Consider the following 16,313-nt stretch of genomic DNA (forward strand, 5'->3'; position numbering starts at 1 on the left):
TTATTTAATAGTTTTCACCTGATATTGTTACCAAGCGTGATTAGCTTTCTCTTCACTTCTACTTCCTCTCTGAAACTCCAAAAGGCCTCTCAGAATATACAGGTAGACCTCCAGAATTTATATAGGTATGGCTAACTTATAAACCTGACATCCCAAAGACTGCCTTTACAGCCCAATTTCCTAGAGGCCCAGAGGAAGAGTAGCGACCTAGGTACCAGGAGGAACCCTGGTGCTATCTCTCCTTCTTGCTTCCCTCTGGCCAAAACAACAGAAAGAGTTCCACTAGCCTCAGTGCTACCCTTGCTGAGGTCAATGGACACTTCCACCTGGAACTGTTTTAAAGGCCAAGTATGCGCAGAAGATCAACACCTGCCACGAGGACACGTCACGTGTACATCTGCTGACCACCCTCAACCACCGAAGACATCCCCGCGCAGGACTCAAGCTACTTCCAAAAGGACTGCTGATAAGTAACATTCCTCCCTTACAAGATGGAGCCTTAAGCTCCCTCTCGCTTTTCTGAGATGGCTCTGTATACACTGTAACTTGTACAAAGTGTGTTGTCACTAATTGTCTTAATTCTAACCTTATGCCTGGTACTTTTGGTGTCTTGAGAAGGTCCTTATATGTAATGTTAACTGTAAATTTGACTGAACCATGGTATGATGCTGATCTTTATGCTTTGGAATTGTTTTCAACAACTTTGTCCATGCTTTGTGGTTTATATTTGGGCCTGACTGCATTTGTTACCCTTACTGGACCTCTTACAGCTGGTGCAATAAGTTCATAGGAAAGTATTGATAAATCTAGAGGTCAAGATTGGTGCATTAGAAGAAGCAGATATTTATATTGGCACTGAAACATTTAAAAAACAGATTTCGTACTACTTGCCATAGTATTTACAAATGGATTTGTGTCACTCCTCTTCCTTATAATGACTCGCATGTCCCTTGGAGTAATGTTAAGACTCATCTCCAAGGTGTATGGAATGACACATCGACTAGCCTTAGCATTCAGGAATTACATGCCCGGATCTCTGCCATTTCTCACTCTCACCTTCAGGCTCTCTCTGCAGGAGGCATTACTAACCATTTCTTGCAATCTCTTTCATCTTTTATTTCCGATAAGACCTCCTACTCATTTTTTATAAATTTGGGGATCACACTAATTATTCTCCTTTTTGTATTGTTTTTTGGCCCAGTCATCTTCCAACGTTTAAGCTCCACAATTCAAGCCACTCGCAGAGAACTCCGCACCCTCCAACTTAATAATAGGAAAGGGGGAGATGCTGGAGTCCGTGTGATGGGGGTGGAAGACAGGAAGGTGTGAAGAGCGTGGCTCCATTGCAGGCAAGGTTGCAAGGAACTTCCCGCTGTGTGGCAAGGCCTGGCGGATGTCTCTACAACACCTGAATGCGGCTCTGCCTCCCTTTGCATGGACACCAGACAACCCCACTGAGAATTCTGTAATCTATTCAGGCATTGCCTGCCTCTGCGGAGTTACTGTTAAACGTCAATAGGAACTTAGAAGCTAATGTTGCTAGTGCCGTTTTTAGCCAAAGAGCTATTATCGCTGTTAGGGCTGCATCCTGTGGCAATATGTTAATCAAGGGTCTAACTCCCCCTTTTGATCCTATGCTAATCAAGGGAGTTCTGCTTTCAGGTGTAGTGGGAATCTATTCTTTCCTTCTTCTTTGATCTTTTAGGCCCCTTCCTTCCTTGACTATCTCAAGACCAATTGTGGTAGGAATGTGCTACTGACTGATATGCATCATCTGTTGAAAACCTTTTCCTAGCCAGGCACCAGTTGCAGTTAACACATCTAGCCTTAGGTGAAACAAATGGCAGAGTTATCTTTGGAAACACCCACTTGACCATGACGTAAAAAGTCTGAGCCAGAGTTTGACTGATTTTGTATAAATAAAGCGGACAGCTTTTGTGCGTGGTCCATTATGATGATGAAGAGTTTCTAGTGGTCCGTCTCTCTCTTTCTTTGCGCCTCATCCATGCACCCTTCGCGAGTTCCGAACTCAGCTGGAGCTATTACATCATAAACAAGTGGAATTTCATAAATCACTTAACTATCACAATTAATTTTGCTATTATAAGCAACCATTTTGCTGTGATACAGTTATTTTGATGCAATAACTAGCTTTCAATAAGCCACCATTTTCATATCATAGTTGACCATTGTGATATTAAAATAAATTGTGCTGACAATCACATTGATCTCATAAGCCTAATATTATGATCCTCATAACTATAATTCACCACTGTATATTCTTAAAAACATTATAATATTTATAATGATGTGACAGTGAACCACTGTGAACACGTGCCACTGAGATGCCATAATCAGTTGTAAAGTTGAATAATACATTGTTATCTGTTAAATGTACAGTTGTGCTGCCATATTTGTGATGTGATAAACAATTGTGTGCTAATCAATTGTGCTAAAATCATAATTTTAGCTGTAATATTAAAAAGGGTTATCATAATCAATCTGCCTCTATGAAAATATCATCCTGATATCACAAGTGTACTATAATGATGTCATAATTTTATGTCATGAACCACCCTGGCATGGACAAAAATACTGTGGTGCTATAATCTATTGGTGTCAAGTAAATCACCATTCTGACATCATAAAACTAACAAAATGATCTCATAATCAACTGTGCTATTATCAAATCGATCATAATGACACTACAATGTGATATCATAAGCCATCTGTTTTGACATCATAATCAATTTTGATTAAAAAAATTACTGTATTAAAAAACTGTTGTCATCATCTGCTGGTTTGTGATAAATACAATTTGATACCATTTAAATAAATATGACATCATAATCAATTTTTAGTCAATGTATTGTGACTTCAAATATATACAGTTAGCTTGTCATAATCAATTATGATGTTATAAAGTAAATGTTTTGCAATCCTATCAGCTAAGAAGCCATAAAAAACAATCAGCTATCACAAACCTAATGTTCAACTGTCATAAGCAATTTTTATATGATAAAATACATTGTATCATCATAAAATGCATTGTAATGTTAAACTGATTGGTATGTGATAAACAGCAATTCAGGCATCATCAAATCGCTATTGTGATTTCATAACCAATTGTGAAGTCCTACAATCATTTTTGACATAAAAATAGCTAATCTTCATTATAAAATTAGTCTATGGAAATACATGTACTACATATTTACCTATATATCTGTTTGTATTTTTCATGAAATTGTCTTATTTCAGAGAGAACATATGTTTTTTTATCCTTCAGGAATTGATTTACTGAGCATAGTGGTCCCCAGTTGGGACCTCTCTGTTGCAAATGGTGGAACTCCATTGATTTTAGTGGCTGTGTAGTATTCCATGGCATAGACATACCACTGATTTTCTTTATTCATCCCTATTTTGACATGCATCTGGGTTGTTTCCATGTCTTTGTTATTGTGCTGCTATAAATATAGGGATGCAGGTCACTTTCATATATGCAAACTTCACAGCATTTGGATACATTATCAGGAGTGTAATGGTTGGGTCATATGTTAGATCAATTTTCACCTCTCTGAGCATTCCCCATTCTGACTGCCCTAGTGGTTTCACTAGTCTATACACCCACCAGCAATACAGTAGAGCACGTTTTGCCCCCATCCTTGCCAGCAGTTGTTGTTAGTCAAGTTGTGTATGGAGGCCATTCTCAGTGGAGTTAAATGGAACCTCAATGTAGTTTTTCTTTTCATTTACCTAATAGCCAGGAATCCTGAACAGTTTTTCATCCACCTACTAGCAATTTAACTTTTTCAATGCCTGCTCATTTCCTTTACCCATTTCTCTATAAGATTGTCAGTCTTGCAGTTGCTGACTTTCTGAAACTCTTTGTGAATCCTGGCTGTAAGTCTTCAGTTTGTTGTATATTGTGCAAAGATCTCCCATTCTGTTGGTATCCTCTGCTTTGTTGATCATTTCCTTTGGTATTCAGAAGTGTCTTAGTTTGATGTAGTTCCATATGTAGTTTTTAGAATTATCCCTGCAAATTTAGCTTTTGACAGGCTGTTGGATAAATAAGTATTCAGGTCCTTCAAGCCTGAATCTATGTATTCAGTGGTATCACATTCATATTCTTAAATCAGGAGAGGGATTGCCTCTATCCACTGTGCTTGCAAAGTACTAGTTGTTTTGATTTAAACCTAGCCATTGCAATTCCATCAATGACCATGAAATTAAAGCTTGATACAGCTACTAAAGGATTAACCAAATTATCTCCTACTGGCTATTAAGAAATGTTTGGAAAATGCATGTGCCTTTTTCTAGAGACAAGACTATAAAATCACATGCAACCATTACAGTGCAGAAATTATTTCCTTGCTGCAGGAATAACAAAACAAATTACATTTCAAAGCATAAGTGATAGATTTTCACAAGTTCAATACCTGGTTGGTGGTACCAGTGTCTGGAGAATGGGCTATAGTGTTCCTTCCAGATCAACTAGAAGGAAGACATGTGGAGCTTCAGCTACTGCTTCATCCATATTCCCTATCCCTTCATTGGAAATGAGCCCAGTTCACCCACCTCCATGCTGATTCATTTGTAGGAGAGTCAGAAATATTTGGGCACAAAGCATTCCCTCTCTTATCCCATACTCATATAAGCAGCCCATCCCTCTCTTGGCACCCAAGCAGGCCAAGTTCTAATACTCCTCTCCCGCCCCCACCCCATCTCCAAGACTGCTGAGCATTGCATATTTGTACTAGGCTCAAATACAGCCACTGTGGCACTGCAATTCACAATTGGGGCCTATGGGCCAGTGAGAAGCTCACCCTGCTGGCTATAGGCTGTGCCATAGATTACCAGTATGACCACAGCCTAGAGGAGTCATTACAACATGCCTACCAGTCTGTGAGACCTTCTTCTTACAACTGAATATGAGCAAACTCAAGCTGTACAACCATGATATCCAATGACTGACTCCTGAGACAGTTAATGGAGCTATAAATTTCCTGCAGCAGTATCTCTGAGATCAGCATGAGTGCCAGAGTCCATGAAGGGAGCCCGGCATGAATGGTATCTGCATGTACAATGTTAGTTCCCAACATAATTGGAAGCCTTGTGTCAGACAGACAACTGCACTTGAACCAAGAGAAGAATCTCTTGTACTCACGAATGCTGAGGAGCTGCCAGTACTATGGCTTTGATACCAGCTCTGCCAAAGCCCTGGAGATATCCCCCAGGTGTCATTTTCAACCTCGCAGGGCCACTGGAACAACCAAAAGCATGTGGTCCAGTGGCAGGAAACTAAACCTAGAGCACACGGAGAAGGAGCTTTTCCAACACACCCCACATGGCAATGTCAGGGATAACTAGAAGGAACATAGCCAAGAATCTCGAGCTGGTCTGTTCTGGAGGCTCGGGATTTTTGCTCCAACCAGCTGCATGGTTGTAACCAGAGGAACTCAGACCAGGCAGCCCTGGTGCCAATGGCACTGGATGAAAACCATGGGCCACCTAGTGATGCGCTCTGGAGACATGGGGTGTGGAGTAAGAGGGAGACTGGGGGATGGCACAGGTGAGGGTAAGCAGTGACCTGAGGGTTCATGTCCTGGTTGAGGAACTAATTGGACACTCCAGATGAGTTGGAATTCCAGCTAGTGAGCTCAGGGGCCATACAGGGGGCATTGGTCTGGACTTTACATAGCTGCAGTCTCCCTTAACATGGATGTGTACTGGGTCTGAGGTAAGACAGACTGGGCTGAACTTCAGTATCCACTGGTACTCATGACAGTCAGGGTGGGTATAGAACAGACTGGGCTTGGTCTCAGCTCCTGCTGAACCATGTGAGAGCTGTGTCTGGGTGTGGACTAGTTGTGGCTGGGCAGCAACACCCAATAGTAAGAACCAGAATGGGTATGGACCTATTGGACAAGGCCACCATTCCTACCAGGACAAGAGGTAGACAAAGTTAGCCTGAGTCAAGAACCCACCAGTGTGCACAAGAACTGTCACTTCAAGGAGATTTGGTGGATGAGCTTGAGTAACTCCTCTGTCAGATTGTGGTCCTTGTAGGTAAGCACAAGGACCAAGGCAAGGAGCAACCCAAACCAGGACAGGTTATAGTACTCATTGGGTCAGGTCTGGGATGGGCCAGGTCAGGCCAGTTCATAACAGCCACTGTCAGATCTGAGAATCAGGATGGGGTACAGGAGATGTCAGGGTAGGTTGCCACACCATCCAATTTACACTGAGCCTGGGATGGGTGGCTAACTGGACATGGCTAGGCCATAGCAGCAACCAGCAAGAGCTAGAACTGGGGGCAGTTCCGGCAAACCAGGTTGCAGCATGTGTTGATGAATGCCAAAGTGAGATGAACCATGCCAGTCTGGGGGAGGTGGGTGCCAGGTCCATGAGTCCCGGAGGCAGAGGTGTCTGGCAGGGCCCTTCGGCTGACCTGCAAGGTGGATCTCAGGTCCATGAGCCCCGAAGGTGGGGAGTCCAACTGAGGCTGGGTAATCTGGCCCAGGTCCTTGTGCTGGCCTGCACAGAGGATACTAGGCCCATGAACTCTGGGTCTGGGTTCTTCAGCCTTCCTCCAAGGTGGGTGATGGATACATGAGCCCTAGGGGAAGGGAGTTCAATGGGGCCAGGGTAGGCTGGCCTGGAGCCTTAGACCTGCCTGTGCAATAAGTGACAGATCAGTGATCCCTGGGAGCAAGGGGTCCGGCAGGACCCAGATTGTCTGCCCTGGGACCTTTGGCCCATCTGTGAGGTAGGAGCTAGATCTCTGAGCACCAAGTGTGGGATTCTGACATGTCTCAGGTCTTCGGGTATGAGTCCTTCAGCCCACTTGCATGGCTGGTGCCAGGTCCATGAGCCCTAGTGACAAGGTTTTGCTGAGTCTCGAGGTCATCTGGTCAGAACCTTGAGCTCAGCTATGAGCTGGGTACTGGATCCATGAACGGTAGGAGTAGGGGTTCTAGCAGTGCTTGGGTTCCCTACACTAGGTCCTTGGCCCCACCTGTGAAGTGAGTGCTGAATCTATGAGCCCCAAGGATAGGGGTTTGGTGGGTCTTGGGTCACCTGGCCCCACCTGCACTGTGAGTGCTGGGTATGTAAGCCCCTGGGTCAGAGGTCTCTGGCAGGGCTTGGGTCTCCTTGCCTGGGTCCTTCGGCCCACCTGCACAGCGGGTGCTGTGTCCATGAACTGCAGGACTGCCTAGCCCAGAATCCATGGACCCATCTGTGAGAGCTGGTCCTCCTCAATGTAAAGGGTGCCGGTCACGATGCACATAGAGGACATAGTAGCCTGGGGTCTGCAGAAGACATCTGGTACCATAACAGAGAACAGAAAATAAGAACAAGGATGCCAGTCAAATGATGACAGCAAATATCTGAGTAAATGGAGACTCTAAGGTCGACTGCATCAGCCAAAGGAGATTGGAAAGGATTCTTCATCCATGTATCAGTGAGATCGACAGCATTTCAGAACTATTGCATCCACCTGGGCAGAACCCTCTCAGAGTATGCCACACTAGGACCCTGTGTTGAAATTGGGTAGTTGTTCCTCATCCTCAAGTACTTGTATGGTTGGGAGGCTAAGTATAGTTTCTCTCCTTATCTCCACACCTCTCCAGAAATGCGAAGACGAAATAGAAAGTTTGGAAGCAATGATCACATCAATTTTTCTCTAACCCTGTATCCTTCCCACCCTGGTCAACTATGTAATAATAATAATAATAAATAATAATAATATAATAATTCATAAACAGAGTGCTTAGGAGTGCCGCAAGGCAGAGGGTTAGCTTGTAGAGCCACTGTGACAACCCTCCTGAACAAAAGTTTGTTTCAATAAAGCATTGACTTTTATCATTGTTAATAAAAATGTAAATAATTATAAACTGGAATTGATTCTTGCTAATCTTCTCTGTATCGTTCCAATTTTAGTATATGTGCTGCTGAAGCGAGCACTGGGATTGATTCTTCATCTAGAGAACGAGAGACCATGAATGAAACAACAGAAATCTGGCTTAAAACAAAGAAGGAAAATTTATGATTTAGGAGTGGAGGCTAAGTCAGGGTTGCAATTACTGAGCCAGTTTCCCGGGTGTTTGAGTTTTACAAAGAAGTTTTCTGTAGCAAACTAAACTGTAAACCCGGGGAGGAGTTGAAAGTTTCCTATGTGAATACCACAAAACCTGACATGGCCAATCAAACTTAATGTTGCTGTGGAAGTCACTCTCTTTTTGTTAACCCACATTCTGAGACTTTTGTGTTTTTCTCTCTGTTTTCCAAGCCCAAGCTCATTTCTAGGGGGGGTAAGGCCTCACATAAGGAAAAAAGGCAGGTACCAGCCTTCAGGCACAGCAGCTTAAGCCACTAGTAGTGACACCTGCATGATATATCAGAGAACTGATTGGAGTGCTCTGCTTCTAATCCAGCTTCCTGCTAATGTGTCTGAAAACACAGCAGAAGATAGACAAAATATTTGGGTCTCTGCCACCTGTTGGGAGACCAGTGTGGAGTTCATGGTTTCTGGCTTTGGCCTGAACCAGATATGGCTTTTGTAGGCATTTGGGAAGTAGTAAATCAATAAACAGAGGAGCTCTCTTAGTTGTTTCCCCCTCCTTGTCTCCCTGTCTTTCAAATGTATGAATAAAGTTAAAAAAAATTAAATGTCATTTTATTAAATGGATTTCCAAGAGCTTATTTTTTATGCTTTCATCTTAAAACATGAGTTACCTGGTTCATAATAATGATTATATACATATATATTATGTATATGTGTGTGTATATGTGTGTATATGAGCACAACATTGAAGCAAAATGCCACAGTACTGTCGATACCTGGAAGGCAAAGCACAGTTTATGAACCATTAGTACACCGGCACCTCATTGTTTCTCATTTCTTACTATACTTTTATTTCCATGACTTTATTTATACCCATATGCAGAAAGTCTCTAAATGCAAATTTTAAAGACATACATCCACTTTCAACATTATTCCAATCCCAACTTGAACATGTTTTCCCGTCATAAACAAAAAGTCATAATCAGATATCTGTTCATTTCTTGATTTTCCAGTATCAAATAAATCATGTTTTGCACTATACTCCCTGAACTGGAAAATCCATGGACCAAGGCCATTTGAAATTCTCATCTCAGATGACATATAGTGTGACTTTAACACTGTGAACACTTTGGTTCATATCCTTACAATTATACTAATGCAATTCAAATAGACCTTGAAGATTTTTTTAAGATTTTTTATTTATGAGGAATATGTATTATTAGTCTCTGTTAACAAGGATCTCACGAAGGCAGAATCATAACATTGGACTGCATCCACACACTATGCATGAGTTCTTTGTCTCTGCTCTTGGAGTCACTGTCAAAAACCCAAAACCTACAAAAACCCTTCAACTTCAGTAAAGGAAATAGTTTCAAACACTGAGGATATTTACAAGTGATTAGTCATAGAATGCACAACTGTAAGTCTTCAGACAAAACAACTACATAAATTGCTAAAAAGCAAATGGAAGAATTATTCCTGCTTTAAACACTAAGACGGAGGCCTGGCATCATGGCCTATGCCACTATGAGTTAAGTTGCCACCAGCAGTGCAAGCATCCTACATGGGCACTGATTCTAGTTTTAGCTGCTCAACTTCAATCCAGCTCCTTGCTTAATTGGCCTGAGACAGCAGCAACACAGAGGCTGACAAAGCCTCTCCAGAAGATGTGCTTGGCATGGCAATCAATGAAAGCCTCTCTCTCCAGTCTGAAAGTTACTTTTCATACATTGAATCCTGTCTTCAGAGTCCTTTTTCTTTTTAAGATCTATTTATTTTTATTGAAAACTCAGATCCAGAGAGAGAATGAGAGACAGATAGAGTCTCCATTTGCTAGCCAAAGCTGAGCTGATCCAAGGAACCAGGAGCCTCCTCTGGGCCTTTCCATGTGAGTACAGTGTCCCAAGACTTCGGGCCATCCTCTGCTGATTTACCAGGCCACAGGTAGGGAGCCAGAAAGGAAGTGAAGTGTCCAGGACACAAATCAGCACTCATATGGAATCCCAGTGTATACAAGGGTGAGGCCCTTTCCCACTAGGCTACTGCACCAAGCCCCATTGTCTTTATTTTTAAGCCAGCCAGGATCTTGCAGCCCAACCTGAATGGCTGGGAACTGTAAGCATGTCAGAGAAGTTTGGTGGCTCTGGGTAGCAATCTGATAATAGAAGGTGCTGCTGGCTGAGGGGAGTTGTCTTTGCCTGGAGAGGAACAGCATATTTCTTCTGAGACTGGCCCCTACCATTGGGGAATCCCATGCATTCAGGCTGCTTGGTCTGCCCACTGAAGACACAAGGACCTGCATCTACTACTTCCTGTTGGCCTTGCTTCTTGCTGGGAGTCTGGGACCTCCAACTGCTGCTGGATAAACTTACTTGGGCTCATGAGGTCTGATCTGATCCAACTATCCTAAATTCAGCAGGAAATCCTTGGATATGACACACACAGTGCCAATGTTCAGGTACCTGATGAGCTTTCTTCCTATCTGCTGCATCTAGTTGAGTATTGCAGTCTCCAAGACTCAAATGAATCTGTGTTTGAAGCTCAGACGAGCCAGCTGAGGCTGTGGAGTTGGCTGTCTCCTCTTTTTTTTTTTAAGATTTTTTTTTTTTTATTGGAAAGGCAGATATACAGAGGAGACAGAGAGGAAGATCTTCCATCCAATTGTTCACTCCCCAAGTGACCTTAACGGCTGGGGCTGATCATATCTGAAGCCAGGAGCCAGGAGCTTCCAGGTCTCCCATGTGGGTGCAGTGTCCCAAAGCTTTGGGCCGTACTCAACTGCTTTCCCAGGCAACACGCAGGGAGCTGGATGGGAAGCAGGGCCACCAGAATTAGAACCGGTGCCCATATGAGCCCGTGCAAGGCGAGGACTTTAAAAACTATGCTATCTCGCTGGGCCCAGCTGTCTTCTCTTTCAAGGCTTTATTGCCTTACTCCACTGCTACCTGTTTTGCTGCTTTTCATTATGGAGTCACTTGCAATAGGAGAAAGTTTGGATCTCCAACTAGGAGACAGAACCTATAGGGACTCCCCAGAAGGCACATACACTGAATCAATGTAATGATAAGCCTCAGCCCAGATAACAGTGTGAGACTGAAGGAGCACTGTGCTGAAGTTCAGCATTCTTTTAAGAGTTTTTCTTCATGTGAAAACTAAGATGATGCTTCTGATTTTATACTGCTCTTAGCTTTGGCTCCTTGAAGCACAATAGTCACGGCTTTCATAGTTGCATCCTGTTTGGCCACTTCCATGCTGCATATCTCTGCTAGGGGGAACTCTCAGCCACTGATGACAGCTTGGAATGTAAACCAGGAGTCAAGGTGTGCTGCACTCTTGCTCTATTCAAGTTGAATTCACAGATCTGACTAGTGAATTGACCATACTCTAACAGTCCAGGGATGGATTTCCTTAGTTGATACTCTATTTCCTGTTGTAAGAAACACCATGGCAAACCATGATGCAGAAGGAGGTCATCTCTATGATAGCTCAGAACTTACCTGCTACTGCTCCAGCCTCATTAGTTCTGTCCTGTCCTCCTGCTCACTTTCTAACTTGCTGGAAGTGCCTATTGCACACTTTTCCTGTCATGATTTTTTAATTTTACACACTTACTAGGGAAAAAAACTAAGACAATGCATTAATTTTTGTCTTTCAGACCTTATATTTTTTGTTTAAGAACTGTACGTATTCTTGTGATGCTTTTAAAAGTAGATCTTCTACTTGAGTAGACTGCATATGAGAAGACTGGTAGAATACAGATGTATAGTCATCAGCACCTGGAAAACCAAATTCTATTTTTTATCTCAAATATCTCATAGTTACTTAAGTCTTATTTAGCATAAATATTTGAGAATATTTATTGTCTTAAGAAAAGAAAAATGCACATGTAAGACTGCAGTTACAATTATAATTTTCCTATAAACACTGAAATTAGTTATCATTGTGAGCTAAGTATCATGGCTTCTGATTTTTCTCTTCTGCACTCATTTGTTCAATAGCCATGTGTTGAGCACCAGAAATACTAGATGGAAATGATGTATAGTCTCAATAATTTTATCAATGTAACCTCATGGAAGCAACTTCTATATAGTCATACACTCCATGAAAGGAATAAAGCAGTACACTACAGAAACACACAGAAATAACGTTTATTCTAGCTTGGTGTCGCTGTTGTAGACTTTTGAGGGGTGGTGGCATGCCAGTTAACACATGAAAGACAAGGAGAAAATATTCCAACTAGAGGAAAAAGTGGAAGCATATATGAATCCTAGAGGTAAAGAAGAGCGTTGAGGAACTCTAAGCTATCCAGTCAGGCTAATGCTAGATCCAAGAGTGGTAAGAGAACAGGATGGATCTCTTGACAAAAACCAAAATGAGTTGGTATCTGTAATTCTTCACTGGGAAATTTGTACCTTTTCCTGAGGAATAACTAACAACAAAGTGAGTGAGTGGAAATTTAGAATATTACCTGTTAGGTAAGAGCAGAGTAACTGTCTTTGTTTCAGTAAGTATTAAGAAACAATCTGAGATTTGGGGACCTTAAATAACTACCTAACCATGAGAAGCTGGTGTTGCTTCTGTTTCAGTACACAGACTGACAGTTTAATTAGCATGGTAGAAGTGAAGGAAGCATAAGGTCAGAAGATAAGACATACAAAGACATTTTGATAACCCCAAAAGCTATGGAAAAATATGAATATTTTCATGTATTTTATTAAATGCATCTAAGTAACAATGTGACTATATAAATGATAAGCTAGAAAGTGGATGCTATTTTCTGTTAGCAGTTTATTTCAGAAATCAATTAATCGAAATTTTTTGTTAAATTTTTGTAGCATACTTTGTTTTTGTAGTTCTCTAGTGATATGTTCGTCCAACTCCTGATGTATCTGAAATAAATAAAGTATTATCTGGAACATTTAACTTAAAAAACACTACACCTCAGTTGAAGATTACTTATATGAAAACAATCATATAAATAAAAATTGTATTAAGTATCAAATGGCCTTATAAACAGTATAATTAACATTGGTTGATTGAATATTAAACACTTAAGGATGATCTTAATCGTGTGCAAAAGTTAGGAACCTCATCATGTTTTACTGTATGAATTACTTTGCATTTAGTAGAAAACCACCGTCTTTCCTAAAATTATGTCTTTTTTATAATGTTCTTAAAAATAATTTTTCTACTCTACATTAGCAGAAAGTTAATGTTTTAAGGTGTATTTTATGCTTACTTTTCAGCACACAGTCTTTACTACTAATCGAAGAAAGTGATAGTTTCATAACATTGTCTGAAAATTGTATTGGAAAAAATTAATAAGAATTACACAGGCAAAACACTGAATAAAATATGCAGTTTTATTATGACTCAGTAGTTATTCATATGACATACATGTGAAGAAAACTTGCTTAGAAAATATGTATGAGAGCTTTATAGAATTACAAATAAGTAGAACAATTGTTAGTACTTAAACACTAACTTCATTTATTTTCAACAATTAAGAACATGTTTTGAAGCAACAATTTTACTTGTATACCTTAACTATAAAATTCACAGATATATTTCAAACTGTATAGTAAATATCTCCATTAACAATATTGTGTAAATACTTCACAAAAGGGATTATCTCACTATAATGTTCAAACAAAGGGGCTTGGTACAAGAGCCTAATGGCTAAATCCTCACCTTATATCAATCAGGACCCCATATGGGTACCACTTCATAATCCAGTGACTTTATTTCCTATCCTACTGCCTGCTTGTCCTCTAGGAAAGCAGTAGAGGATAACCCAAAAGCCTTGGAACTCTGCACCCATGTGAGAAACCCGGAAGAAGCTCCCGGGTCCTGACTTTGGATCATTTCAGCTATGACCCTTGCGGCACTTAGGGAGTGAACTAATAAATGAAGATCTTTGTCTCTCCTCTTTGTAAATCTTTCCAGTATAACTTTTTAAATGCCTAAACATGGTCTGAAATAGTAATAAGTTGAACATAGTATATATGATAAGTCAATAGATGATGAAAAGCAAAGACTGTACTGAAATAATCTTAAGTCAAAGTGACTAGGCTATACAAAACATAAAATATATTTTGCATGGTGTAAATTAGAGAACTGCCATGTAAAGTTATCTTGTCCCCAGTCCTTAATCCCTCATTAATGCCATGAAAAAGTTTAAGTAAGACCATTTTTTTTAAAAGATTTATTTTTATTATTTTTTCATTGGAAAGGCGGATATACAGAGAGGAGAGACAGAGAGGAAGATCTTCCATCCAATGATTCACTCCCCAAGTGAGCGCAACGGGCCGATACTATGCCAATCCGAAGCCAGGAGCCTCTTCTGGGTCTCCCACGCGGGTGCAGGTTCCCAAAGCTTTGGGCTGTCCTCGACTGCTTTCCCAGGCCACAGGCAGGGAGCTGGAAGGGAAGCAGGGCTGCCGGGATTAGAACCGGCGCCCATATGGGATCCCGGGCGTGCAAAGCGAGGACCTTTAACCGCTTGCGCCACCGTGCTGGGCCCAAAGTAAGACCATTTTTAAGAGGATTAATTTATTTTTGAAAGGTAGATTTTACAGAGAGAAGAGTGTGAGAGGGAGAGCGAGCGAAATTGATCTTCCATTCACTGTTGACAGTTGACTCCCCAAATGGCTGTAACAGTGATGCTGAGTGGTTCTGAGCCAGGAGATTCCTCTAGGTCTCATAAATGGGAGCAAAGTCTCAAGAATTTAGGATAATCCTCCTCTGCTTTTTCTGTCTTAAACAGGGAACCGGATTAGAAGTGGAACAGCCAGGATACAATTGGGTACCCATTTTGGAGGGCAGTGCCACAGGCAGAAGATTAACAAGTTACACCACCATGTTGGGTGCAAGCAAAGCCATAATGAACATAACCTCTACATTAGAATTTACATGATGGAAACAGCCCTTTCCAAACCTTGGAATGGTCTCTGATACAAGATTTATCCTCCAGTCTTTTTCTGATCTCTCAAACTTTACTGTTCAAAAGTGCCTTTGAGGAAGACTTACCAGGGAAGATTTAAATATTCAGAGGCTAAAAGGACAAATCGAAAACACTGGTAAGAATTACCCTGGACTTGCTAGTACATACAAGAATCTGGTCTGGGAACACCTCAGACAAAGTTTCTTTGAGGATCTCCCCAATCGGACTGCCAGACTCAGAACCCTAACCGTGAAAAACAGAAGACAGAGCAAGTCCATCAACCACCTCAGCTATATGTTGGCAGTGAATAACTGGGCAAATGGAGACTCTATGATGGACTATGTCAGTCTTCAATGACCTTATCATGCTTGGAGTGGCAAGAATGGCAGCAATTCATAACTGGTGAACTATCAAACCACTTGAGCAAGAATCTTAGAGCATGTCCCACATCAGGGACCTGAGATGGGTGGGAGACTGGGTGGGGCTTCTCCCTTTATCTCCCTCTTTACCCCATATACATGAAGGAAACAATATGGAAATAATAGTCTTACCCACTTTCTTATAGCCCTTGAATCTTTTTACCCTAATTAACTATGTAAAGATTGTCAAAAATATAATTAAAAATGAAAAAAAAAATTACCCTGGAAAGGGCAGAAGAGAAGGCTATGGTTTTCTCTCAGCTGATAGAAAATTGGAGTGCTTTAATCCACATTCACAAGTTAAAAGTGACAAGCCTTTTTAAGTTTGTTTGGTTTTTAAAGATTTGTTTATTTTTATTGGAAAGACAAGTTTACAGAGAAGACAAAAAGATAGTCATCTGCTGGCTCACTCCTCAAGTGGCTGCAGTTGCTGTAGCTGAGCCAAATTGAAGCCAGGAGCTTCTGGATTTCCCAAGCAGGTGCAGGATCCCATGGCTTTGGGCCATCCTATACTGCTTTCCCAAACCACAAGCAAGGAGCTGGATGGAAAGTGCAGCGGCTGGGACGTAAAGCAGAGGCCATACAGGGCTCAGTACTTGCCAGTTGATGATTTAGCCACTGATCCATCACACCAGTCCCCAAAATAATAAGTCTTTTTGAAGTTAAGTCAGATGTAGGTATTAGGAACAGCAGTTGAGATGCTATTTGGGATACCTACTTCCCATATTGGAGTACTCTAGCCCAGGATCCACTTATGACTTCAACTTCTTGTGCACAATATAGGAGAAAACTCAAGTAATTGAGTCCTGATACACTCATAGGAGGTTAGTTCCCATCTCCTGGCTTTAGTCTGGTGTAGCTCTGGCTCGTATATGATCTGAGG

General features: G+C 41.4%; 1 pseudogene; it reads right to left on the minus strand.

Annotated features, from left to right (window-relative positions):
• Positions 1-7,875: 7,875 nt before the first annotated feature.
• Positions 7,876-7,968, minus strand: LOC121160770 (annotated as a pseudogene).
• Between the last annotated feature and the right edge of the window lie 8,345 nt (positions 7,969-16,313).

The sequence above is a fragment of the Ochotona curzoniae genome, unplaced genomic scaffold (genome assembly GCF_017591425.1).
Source record: "Ochotona curzoniae isolate NIBS_2020 unplaced genomic scaffold, NIBS_Ocur_1.0 contig_456, whole genome shotgun sequence".
NCBI lineage: Eukaryota > Metazoa > Chordata > Mammalia > Lagomorpha > Ochotonidae > Ochotona > Ochotona curzoniae.